The sequence below is a fragment of the Archocentrus centrarchus genome, chromosome 23 (assembly GCF_007364275.1).
Source record: "Archocentrus centrarchus isolate MPI-CPG fArcCen1 chromosome 23, fArcCen1, whole genome shotgun sequence".
Classification (NCBI taxonomy): domain Eukaryota; kingdom Metazoa; phylum Chordata; class Actinopteri; order Cichliformes; family Cichlidae; genus Archocentrus; species Archocentrus centrarchus.
Genome location: NC_044368.1, coordinates 11,868,601 through 11,881,365, shown reverse-complemented (window position 1 = coordinate 11,881,365; position 12,765 = coordinate 11,868,601).

The following is a 12,765-nucleotide window of genomic DNA, read 5'->3' as shown; positions in this document are numbered from 1 at the left end:
AAACTACAGGAACAAGCGTGCACATAAATACATTATATTGTTTTCCTTAAACTGATTCGATGATTTAAATTTTTTTTTTAGTATCGCAGTTTTTCTATTTCTCGAAATCATTTAATTGACTGCTAATAAACTTTTGAAAATATCCGATTGGAAATGCTTTTACTATAATCACAGATTTTAATATCAGTTTTTGGAAACAAGTAGGAAATGCGTAAGGCTTAAAATAAAAGTAATTAATGGTAATGGTAAAAAGAAACACAAATAAAGGTAATCTGAGTAAATAAAAGTTTTAAAACTTTAAATACCAGGTATTTTTGGACGAGAGAAAATTTAGTTTCAGTTATTCCGTGTTTTATTTTTAATTTTCACGTTTAGAAAACCTGACGTCACAAAATTTTTAGTTTAGTCACACGGACGACCTTTTCCATTGTGGTTAAGCCCATAGGTTGCGATTCTGTAATGATACCTAGTATTTCCTATAGTCAGTGAACGCCACATAAAAACTGTCGAACCACGCCCCTTTTTGTGTAACCGCTGGCACAGACGGTCGTTGTACAAATGTGGTCTAATCCGGTTTGGCAACTGACACAAGACTGGAAAGCAACCCCCCCCCCCCCCCCCCAAAAAAAAAAAAACAAAAACAAAAAAACAAACAAACAAAAAAAACAAATAAAAAACAGCAAAACAAAAACAGAAAACAAACAAAAACCCATACATACACAGACACACACACACATATACACACACACACACACATATATATATATATATATATATATATATATATATGTGTGTGTGTGTGTGTGTGTGTGTGTGTGTGTGTGTGTGTGTGTGTGTTAATCGTAGCTACTCTCCTAATCTGAGACAGCATCACTGCCAAGTGAAAAACAACAGTATCTAAACCAAAACAAGCTTTTCAATTTACTCCAATTAGCAACACCTGTGGCTTAGAGACACCGGGCTGATTTCTCTAATGAACATTTGGGTTCTTCTAAGAGGTGAGTTGGCCGACTTTCTTACTTGTTGGAGTTACTTTGTTTATTTCTTTCCGTAATACTACACAATCATTTTGCAGGGCTTAAGTTATGACGCAGAAGGACTTGTGTAAATAAGTTTTACAAGCAGGATTGGGTAGTAACTATAATACTGCATTTGAACCGCACATTACAGAAATTTGAGGACATTATAATTTAGATTATCAAGAAATTTGCTATGCCGATTTTAAAATGGTGAAACATTTTCATGGTAACAGTTAAGTTATGCCTGTCAGGTTACTAGCTTTTTTTTTTCCGAGTTAGCGATTTTTAGGGTGTTTAACGGATAATTACTTTTTATGGTATTTTATTTGCAATAAAATGAAAGATATACAAACAACATGCAGCAGCAACAAAAACATACTCAAAAGCAAAAGCATCCCACAAGTTGCATAATACACATAGTAAACATGCAGGTTTGTTCATTTTACTTGTTAGAAATGCTTTATGAATTTCTCTATTGTTTGTTTTTAGCTTCCTCTGGTCTTAGGCATTTTTTCTGTTTATTGGTGGCAGACAATAGTATAAATTGTAAGATTAATGCTCACTCCTGGTGCTGTAACCCTGACCCAGCTGGCATTTTAAACAGGTTTGAGGGCTACGTGCACATTCTGGAGGGAAAGGGACCTGAACGGAAACAAAAGTTTCTGATGCACGTCCATTTAGTTTCATAAGTCCTCAAGGGGGCAGTGTTGCATTACAAATCAGTCATGGAGCTGAGCCCTTCAAGTTGTAACAGGAGATGGCAGCAGGGCATCATTGATGCGGCTCTCTGCAGGTGCCCTGGCATGTATTCAAGATGATGGATGTTTTACATTAGTGTGTGATGACAGCAGCTTATGTTTGTGTCTCACTAAATGTCAGCAAGTATCATATTAAAAAATCTGGCAGGAGAGCTGCAGAGTGTGATCCTGCGTTTTACAGCTTCCATACTGTGTAGCTGACCTTCATTCCTCTCTGTCTCACTGTCATCCCTGTTCCTGTCTTTGCTTGCTTTCAGCAGACAGACATGTGTAATCATTGTTTCCTAAAGTTTCACCATGGACACACACACACACACACACACACACACACACACACACACACACACACACACACACACACACACACACACAGAGAGAGCCTGTGTTGAGAATTTAAGATGAATTTCTTGACTTTTCTTGTTGTTTTCTTGCTGACTTTCTGACTCGGGAGATCATTTAAACATAATTATATTTGTCGCTGACTTGTACTCTGACCTGTAGATCATCTTTTGGAGAGTCATAACTACTTAGAAGAAACTGTTATGCCATTCACCAAATTTGTTTCTCAAGGGCACCGGAGTGTAAAAGCAGCATCCTTTAGATAGGTGATGATGTGACATAGATGGAGTGGAAAACTGCAGAATGTTAAAGAAGCAAGGTCCTATTATTTGGCCGTATTCTGCTTTCTTTGCCATGGGCTGTGGTTAGGTATAGATAAGGTTTACAGCCTGGGGGTCTGGAATCAATAATAGATGTAATTGTGAGCTGGAAGTGAGGATAATTGAAGGTAATTGTGTGGACTGTCTCAAGCCTTGGAGAGAGGTCATATTGTTGAAGACAAGAAGCTGGTGGGGATGGGAAATTACTCTATCTATCTTAGACCTCCTACTGTATACCTACTGTATACAGCGTTACTTGGTAACAACCAGTTTTATTGACTTTCCTTTTAAAAGCCAAAAACAATAGTTCCAAGAATAAGATGTTCATCTTCACACACATACACCATTAAGTTGTTATATTTGTTCAGAAAAAAACTATTGTCTTGTCGAAAACTAGATCTTTTGCATCTTTGGTCCTTTTGGTGTCAAGGTCCAATTTACAGATGTTAGATTATAAGATTCTGTAATTTGTAGAAGAAGCTTTACAAACTAATTGCTGCCATTTGGAGCTGTAGGTAATATGTTTTCCCTTATTTTCTGCCATACAGTACCAGTCAAAAGTTGGGACACACTCACAGTGGGTGTGTCCAAACTCTTGACTGGTACTGTAGGTATAGATTTGCTACAGTGAGGATGCTTCGTTTAAGATAATAGGGTCTACACCTGAGCAAGTAATCCTTATACGCCAAAACCTCCGGCTTCAAACTGTTTCAAACTCTGGGTTTCAGTTTTTCTGTTAACTCTTATCGCCATATAATGTCAAACAGATAAGATATTTTTTTAAAATTAGCAACCCCACCCTTCTACTGTTCAAACCTGTTTATGAGGGACACCCAATCAGAAGAAAGCTGGCTTAAAATCAAGGTATTCTTAAATGGTTTGTTTCAGACACTGCATCAACTGAGGGGCTGCGCCAAGGACTAGTATAAGATGACTTTCATTTCTAGTAGACTGAATTACTACAATGCCCTTTTGCTAGACTTCCTAAAAACAACTATCAGTAAGCTGCAGCTATCCAGAATTCTGCTGTGAGGTTATTAACACAAACCAATAACAGAGAGCACATCAGTCCAGTCTTAGCAAAGCTGCACTGCCTTCCAGTATCCTACAGAATTGATTTTTAAAGATTCTTACTTGTATAGAACATCTTGGACAATCTTACATGTCTGCGAGTTGAGATTTTAAGTGTCAAATTGTTAGCTATCCAATACTCCTCCCAGAGAGAAATTGAGGATGGAGATTTTGCAGTTGGCTTTCTACTTCTAAGTTTGTTTCTTGTTATTTCTTGTTGTGTTTTTATGGGATTTAACATATTTATCTTTTATATATGGACTATTTATATATTTATGTGTGTGTATGTGTGTGTGGGGGGGTATGTATGTGTTTCTGATGGGTTGCTTGTTTGTTTAAATGTCTATTTTAATATAATTCTTAATTTTTGTTAATGATTTGATATGTTTTGATGCCAGTAAAGCCCTTTGAATAAAATACCAACATGCGATATTGGGCTTCACAAATAAATTGAATTGATTCATGATTATTTTCAATGGTGAATCATGAAAAGCTACTCTAGTGGAGTCCAAAGATAAAAACATAGAAATGCTTGAAATGAGCACAATAGATCCCCTTTTATTTAAACACAACTTTGTAGTTTTAATTTTCATTCCATTAATTCATTGGGTCTCTGGGGCTTCCCAATTAATCTTCAACCCAGTACCAGCTCCTAAATATTTTTGTTATCAGTCACAGTTCTTTTTTACCTGGAAGAAAATTGTGCAGCTACTTCATTCAGTCACTTGATTCAGGTATGTGTTTTGTCAGAACAACCTGTGACGTTGCAGTGCTGAACCCTAATGGAGCACATTGATGCAGATTTTGGCAGCTTTCCTTAAGGCTACTTCAAGAGTCCCCAACTCTTGTTTGTGTTCTTCCAAAGAGTCAGGGACCAGATAACATCTGTGGCCGTCTGCACAAATCATGTGCCAAACAACTGTGCCCAATATTTTATTAGATTTTTAATAAGTCTTTACAGACCTAGCATGTCCCCAAATGTTGGAAGGATGCTGTAGTCGTCCCTGTTCCAAAGAGTAATTGTCCAATTGTTTTAGACCCATTGCACTGACATCCATTGTGATGAAATCATTTGAAAAATTGGTGAGGTCTGAAATTTTAAAGAAGACAGTGTGTGACCTGGATCCTCTGCAGTTATAAGCCACACTGAGGAGTTGAGGATGCCACAGTCACTTTAATGAACCTGCTTCTTAAACATCTTGAGGGAAAGGGAACACATGCAAGGCTTTTATTCATTGATTTCTCATCTGCTTTTAATACCATCCAACCCCACATTCTCACACAGAGGCTTTTAGAACATTTTAATCTAAGCTTTAATCTTGTGGGTTGGATTTTAGATTTCTTAACAAACAGAACACAGAGAGTGAGAGTGAATGGCACTCTGTCTGATCAGGTCTGTTCCTCCACTGGATCCCCGCAAGGATGTGTTCTGTCACCTCTCCTGTTCATTCTCTACACAAACGTGTCATAGTAGCAGGAAGGACAGATTCATTTTAAAGTATGCAGATGATTGAGTTATGGTCAGTCTGCTTATGGACAATGAAACTCACCATGGTCCATTTGTTCAGGACTTTGTTCAGTGGTGTCATGAATCTTTTCTGCAGATGAACATCCTAAAAACTAAGGATATGTTCAATGATTTTAGGAAACTCACTCAGGCACAGGAGCTGACTCTTATAAAGGGTCAGACAGTAGAATGTGTCGAGACATATAAATATCTTGGCACCATTATTGACAGCAAACTGACTTTTGAGGCAAACTGTGAAGCTGTATATAAAAAAGGTTACCAGCGTCTGCCTAGCCTCAGAAAACTGTCGTCTTTTAATATTGACAAAACACTGCTGACCCTGTTTTATCGTGCTTTTATTGAATCGGTTTTATCCTTTTGCTTGGTGGCATGGTTCGGTAATCTGTCTCTTAAAAATAAGAATTACCTGAACCAAACAGTGAAGTGGTCCAGTAAGCTGACGGGAGAGCTGCAGTTAAATCCAGAGACTCTGTACTCCAGGCAGGTACAGACGAGCTCTAGATCAATCTTAAAGGACACTTCTCACCCTTTGCACTGTAAGTTCCAGCTTCTCCCGTCAGGACGCAGATATAAAATGCAGTTTTGTTCCTACACCCATAAGTTTTAACACATTTTAACCCATTTTAACCCCTTGTTTTTTTTTTTTGTTTTTTTTTAATGCTATTATTATGTTTTATGTCTCATCATGTTTTGTTTTTTATTCCATTTGTTTTTATATGTTTGTTTTTAACATGTTGTGTCTTAGCTATTTTTTTATTCATGTCTGTATTTTTATGAGCTGACTCACTACACTGCACAACAAATTTACCTTTCGGGTACAAATGAAGTAACTTGAAGCTGAGAGCAGTGTATGGTGTAATTTTTATTTTAAAAGTGTCTGCTGTTCATATTAAATCAGGTCACCACAGTGCTAAATCTTATAGTCAGTGTGTATGTAGATGTTAATAGTAACTGGCATACTCTGAATCTCTTTGGTAATGTGTATTGGACTGAAGCAACACAGAGAATACTGATTAAATTCTCTGATAGATTCTATTCTCCCAGTGAACTTTCCAGGGGCAGGTAAATTATTAAAGGTGGAATATTTTCTATGGTCAGCAGGGGGCACTGCAGTACTGTGCATTAACTCAAAACTCAACCTCTGCAGAAACTTCACTGGTGCTCTGCGGAGTCATGGCCCTTGAATGATATGACACATTCATTCATATTTCACTCTAAGAACATTCAGCGGTTTCTCCCATCTTGTAGCTTAAAATGATTCCAAGATCTGCGCTCTCTTATCTTTCTGTAGATTTTATCTGCTTTACCACTGTGGGATTTTACAGTCCAATTAGTGCTCTGTTGAAGAAAATACATTTTTGTGTTGGCATTGGTAATAGATACATGCAGGGATGTATAACCTTGAATGCTCAAAATACACTGGCTGTTTACAACACATAATTTTAATTTAAAGTTTTCAGTTTCTTTTTGTATTAATAACAAACATTTCCGTGTGTATTATAGTCCCTAAAATGATTTATTTAGATTACTTGCTGAATGTGTACTGTAGATATAGTTTAAGAACTTAAATTTAAAATAAACAAAAGTCTGCTGTACAAACTCTGTTGCATGATAACCCAAAGTATAAGCTTCCAGAAGGGAAAGGTTGAGGAGTTCAGTCATTCAGGAGAGACTCAGAAGAACCAGTTGAGATGTTTGGTTTGGGCATCTGACTAGGACGTCTCTTAGAAACCTCCTAGGTGAGGAATTCCGTGCATGTCCTATTGGGAAGAGGCCCCAGGGTAGACCCGGCAGACTCAGGAGAGATTATGTCTCTTGGCTGGCTTGGGAACACCTCAGTGTCCCCCTGGATGAACTGGAGGATGTGGCCAAGGAGAGGGAGGTCTGATCTTCTCTGTTTAGACTGCTGCCCCAGTGAGCTGGATCCAGATAAGCGGTAGAAGATGGCTGGATGGCTGGGTAGTTTAGTTAGTTTAATGTTTGGATATGAAGTACCATAGTTTCAGTAAAATAAATATATCTGTCTTTTTTTTTTTTTTGAAAAAATGGTTTTGTTAGAAATGTCTTAAGGCCTACAAAGAATAGGTAAACATTTCAAATTGAACACAACAAGTCCAACAGGTTGTGGTTGTGTTGACAAACAAAAACGTGAAAAATTTTAGATGCATTTATACAGCATCAGTCACCCGCTTTGATGTTGCAGCCAAAGGTTTCCAGGTGATCACACAACTTCACAGGCCTCCTGTCATTGGTTGGCTCAGAGGTACAGTAGCTGCTCTAGCATTCCTCCTTGTAGTTCCGACTCCCTGGGGGAGCTGCTGAAGGATGTTGTCAGTGATGAATACTCTTTGTAATCTAACGGGATATTGGAGTGGAAGTGCTCAACATTCAGCTGGAGGGAAGGAGGAATAGAGGGGGAACATTTACAGGATCTTGCATACATGGAAACCATGAAGGGACTTAGTACTGATTACATATTTTGACTCTAGTTTTTCTCTTTTTGCCTGCTACAAATATCAGTCTTAGTTCAATCGTCTGTTCCCCCTCTTTCCTCCACCCTCCCTCCATCCTTTCTTGTACTGTGTTTTGACTACAAGAAGTATTTCTGAATAAATATAAGCTGAATGCAGTTAATTCTCATTTTCAAGTATTTGAAAAAGAGCAAGAACTGCTTTATAGCTCTGGAAGACATCAGGCGTGTTTACACTACAAATAATCAAGTCAAGACTGCCTTTATTCTTCAGGCACAGCCTATTGTCAGTAGAAACTGGAGTATGGCGAAGATCACAATCAAGGTGAAGAAAAACAGGATAACAGAAAAAGTCAGCAGTAAATCCAAAGGCAAGACGCTGAACTATCAGTAGACTGTCTCTCAAGTATCTATTTCCTTCTCCCTTCACAATGTGTTCCCATCCCTAATTGGAAATGTAGTGTAGGTAATGAACCCATTTATAGACTCATTACAATATTCTGCACTAGCAAAAGGTATTGTGCTGAGATGCAGGACAAGAGCTGTGGAGAGGAGAGATTAGAATGGAAAGAAGTGAATACACGAAGGCCATTCATAGATGGGAAAATATAAATATTTTGTCATAAAAAAGATAGCTCACAGGTGTACTCTTAGGCCTCTTTGCATATGCTGATTGATGTGACAAAGATAATTGGGAGCCTGTCACCTTGTGTTGCATAGTGAATGCTTGCTGAGCTGCACAGGAACTTAGCCATGCTGCTCTATGTCATGCAAACTCAGTTTTTGATCGCAAGATGCAACACTATGACAAAATCTGAACTTTTAGAGCAGGGCACCTTTATAAAAGTAACTACTAGCGATCAGAAATGGTGAAATTGACAAGAAAAAGAGAAGAAATATGCATAAGATAAGATGCAAGAGTTTATCTCCACTCTTCAGACTGTGCTATACTTGGCTTAGTTTGCGCTTGCATGGAGTTACAAGGTCAGATTATCAACACTGTCATCTTTTATCATCAGTATTCCAGCATCTGTGGTAGCTGGATCCTGACTAGCCAAAAGACCCATGTTTCTAGGAGAAAGGAATGGGGACAGGTACAATATGCCTATATTTAAAAAAAAAAAAAAAAAAAGGTTTGAGCATTTGTTAATATATTATTTGGTGGCTATTGTCTGTCACACTATTTGTGACATCTGCCATCACATTTACATCATCACAGAAGTCTACTAAACTTTACTATCATGTTTCATCCCATCCAGTTAAATTTTCCCATAACTGCTCACTAAGTCTCAGCCTAGTTGAAATTCTGTTTGCACAATATTTTTGCAAAATTCTATTAGTTACAAGCTGTGTAGTAGCACCACAAGCTTAGCTCTTGATGATGAAGACGAAATACAAAACACAGTAATGGATTCACCTGCCACTTCCTGTTTTAAATCAAATAACCCATGGTTAAATGCTTGGGAGAAGTGCATATTTTGATGCCAGCGACTCACTCTGTCATACTTAATGGTGCAATGTTTTCTCTGTGACTTAATGAGCTTCATTAAGACTCACTAGTCTTCTGAGTCCCCCCCCCCTTGCCTCCTCTTATGCTAATTCAGTAACAGGGATTGCTGCTTTTATGCGGGTTAAGGCCTGTAGGGTAAATTGTCACAAGCTTGTGTTTTATTCTACATGAAAATCTATGGTCCATAGTAAAGACATTTTATCTTGTCTCTTCACTGGTTTCTTTACTGACTTGTTGTCCACGTAGTGTTTCTTGTTCATACAGTGCAGTCTTGTAGAGAACTAAGTACACCCCATGATTCAATAACTTAACGACCTCACATTTGACTCTAGAATACTTTGGTATACAGAAGAGTTCATGGTCAACTCAGTGACTGCAAGATGTCCTGGTACTGTGGCTGCAAAAAAAAAATATCATCCCTCTACCACTATGCTTGACCTTTTGTATGAGGTGTTTACCATCCCTTAGTTATGCTGCAATAGCCCTAGACTGCTGCGGGGTTCCCATGATGGACTCAGTGTTTCTTTTCATTCACCTCTTTTTACTCTGTTTATTCCCCACTCTGCATTTAATCATTAGTTATTATTAATCTCCGGCTCTCTTCCACAGTGTGTCTTCTGTCGTGTCTCGCTCCCCTCAGCCCCAACCAGTCGCAGCAGATGACTGCCCCTCACTGACTCTGGTTCTGCAGAAGGTTTCTTCCTGTTAAAAGGGAGTTTTTCCTTCTCACTGTCACCAAGTGCTTGCTCATAGGGGGTCGTTTTCTCTGTAATTATTGTAGGGTCTTTACCTTACAATATAAAGCACCTTGAGGTGACTGTTTGTTGAGATTTGGCCCTAAATAAATAAAATTGAATTGAATTGTTCCAGAAATCTTTTTTTTTTTCAGATGCAGCTTTGCAAACCTAAACTGTTCTGCCATGTTCTTTTGAAAGAAAAGAAGCTTTCTCCTTCCAATCAAAGTGGACGTTTCTGGCACAACCTCACCTACTTCTAAGGTGCATGGAGAAGAACAAATGTCTAAAGAGGTTGATGCTCTAGCAAAACTTGTGCTATGAAGATCAGCTTTATTACTTGACCATATTTTGGCCCGTGGCCTTCATCAGGTTCATCAAGAACTATATTGCAGACAGTACTTAAAATAGGATATGTGTTTGAGTAGGAAAAAAGTTAATAATATGAAAAATTTAAGCAACCAATCATATGCGTCCAGTATACCTATCTACCAATCCGCTCAAATGTGTGATTGCGCAGATTTTTTTTTTTTTTTAATGCCCCTAATTGTCTACATCCTGTATATTTATCCACCAACAGAGCACGATCAAAGATGAGCTGGGTATATGGTCATGAGATATAAGGCCAATGGGGGAGTGGTACTTTTCAAAACTTGAAAATGCTTTTATTTTTAAGTGTCCGTCATAGTGAGTGTTTGTAACATTGGATGAGGTAAAACTTAAAACATCACCCCAAATTCACACTCTTCCTGTTTAAGTACCAACCAGCAGAATATCAAGAATCCAAGATGCTGATTCATTTAAAGCTGAAGAAAAAGAGCTGACGGGAGATGAAAAGTAACTCTGTTTTTAAAGGCCAGCCACTTTGACTGTTTGTATGTATGTGTGCACTTGTGCTGTCCTTGCTCTAATTGACCAGCTGTGGCTACGTGTCCTGCCTCCTTAAAACCCCCATTGATCCCACAGCCGTTTCACAACAGGCCTTATTGCTTTGCTTGTGACCTCCGTTTCAGCCGTCTGTAACACGCCTGAAAAGGAGTGAAAGAAATGATGGGGACTGAGCAAGTGAGTGTGCAAGAACTGTGGTGTTAATTTTAGTGGAGGAGGGGGTAAGAAGGAAACTGTACATTAGGGGGATATTCAAGAAAGTGGGTGTTTTGTTGCTTTATGATTTCCAAATCCTACGTTTTCACTGAGTCAATGAAAACTATATCATAGATTAAATGTGACACTACATATATATAAAATCCTATTTCAGATACCTTCTTGATATGGTGTGCAGGAATCAATAAATCAATACCAGCTTAAATTAATTAGTAACGATTTCCAATGACAGAAGCATCATGCAGAAAAATGTCCCACAGTTACAATTATTATAACGTAAATCTTCCCACATTTCTTGAATGTCAAATTCAGGGACAGTAATTTAGTCTAAGTGGAGTACATTAACATGTTTTCATTCAAAATATATAATTGCATGGCTAAATGGCTGTTAAGTATTCTGAAATGCATGCCACGTAACCTCAAGGTCTGGGTCTGGCCTGGCCAAGAACCATTTGTCACCCCTCTTGCTCTCTTCTCCTGTGTGCCTTATAAAACCAAAAACCTTTAAAAACAAATAGAATTGTAATTGCCTTTAGCTCTGGGCTAAGGTCAAGGAATGTGCTACTTTCAAACTTGGCTGGCTTTGATTGCAAGCTTAAGCACATTTTCAAGGAGAGAAACTTGGAAAAGTCTTGGTTAACAGAATTCCATCTGTTTTATAGTCGATACAACGATGGCGCTCTGCCAAATGCCTCACACCTCTGAGTTCCTCTCTCTCTGTAATGTTATACAAACTTTGACCTTTCTCCCTCCAGGACTGTTCTTCGGGGTTGTGGGCCAGGTCAAGGCCATTAAACCTGGCTTAATAAGCTGCAGAGGCCTCATTTTGCCCCCCCCTTACTGGTCCATGTGAGGCCTGAAGGTTCAGAGTCAGCAAAGTTGGAATCTGGTCCTGTCAGCAACCTTCAGAGATGGTATGAACAGTGTGTCTCTGTGGTAGTCTATCTTTATTTTCAGCATGAATGATACTTGCTGATACATGCTGATCCCTCTTAATGTGCAGTCATACTCATGAAGCAATATTTTTTTTGGCACACTTGCATGAATCCTCAGATTTTTAATATTTTTTTGAATATTAGCATATTTGGCACTTTCTTACTGGCATTTTTGAAGCAACTGCCACTGATAAGTGTAGACAGCACAGGAAGCTGAAGGAAATGGCACATGCATCAGCCTGATACTAAAAAGAGAATAATCATTGCTGAAGAACTGCTAATGTAAAAATGTTGCACACTGCCTACAAGCGTATCAGCACTTGCATGGACCCATAATTTGATATGGTATATTACCATTACTATGGAGTTTTATCTTCTCTGATAACGGGTGATTTCACACTGAACGGAGAATATTTTGCAAATCATTTTTATCAATTTCATCACTCTTAGAGTATCCAAACATATAAAATTGATATTTGACCATGGTCGAATGTGTTGAGGTTTTTTTTTTTTTTTTTTTTTTTATCTGTTTTTCAAACTGCCAACTTATTTGCTGAATTATGTAAGATAAAATACAAACCTTTTAAATGTGTCATCGTTATTTTACTTGTAAAGTTTTTTTTGTATTGTGGCTTTAGGATTGCTTATTTCTTTAGATTTTTTTCTAGTCAGAAGAACCAAATAATTAGTTGGTGCAGTTGTTTTTGTGTCGACTTATATAACTATTTGTCTACAAAGGGGTTATGCAACCAATGCAAATGCTCTTATGTGCAGTCCTCAAAGAAACCAAAGTGCACATGTCGAATGCTGACTGGCCAAAACAGACAAGGGGGCAACGACGGGATTCACCACAAACATGAAAGATGAAAAAAATATAGCAGGAGAAGCTCAGCTGGAGACTGCAGTGGACTTTTCATTGTTTTTAACACTCGGTTTCATGTCAGTTCTTTTGTATGTTATAACTTTGCTTTTCTCCA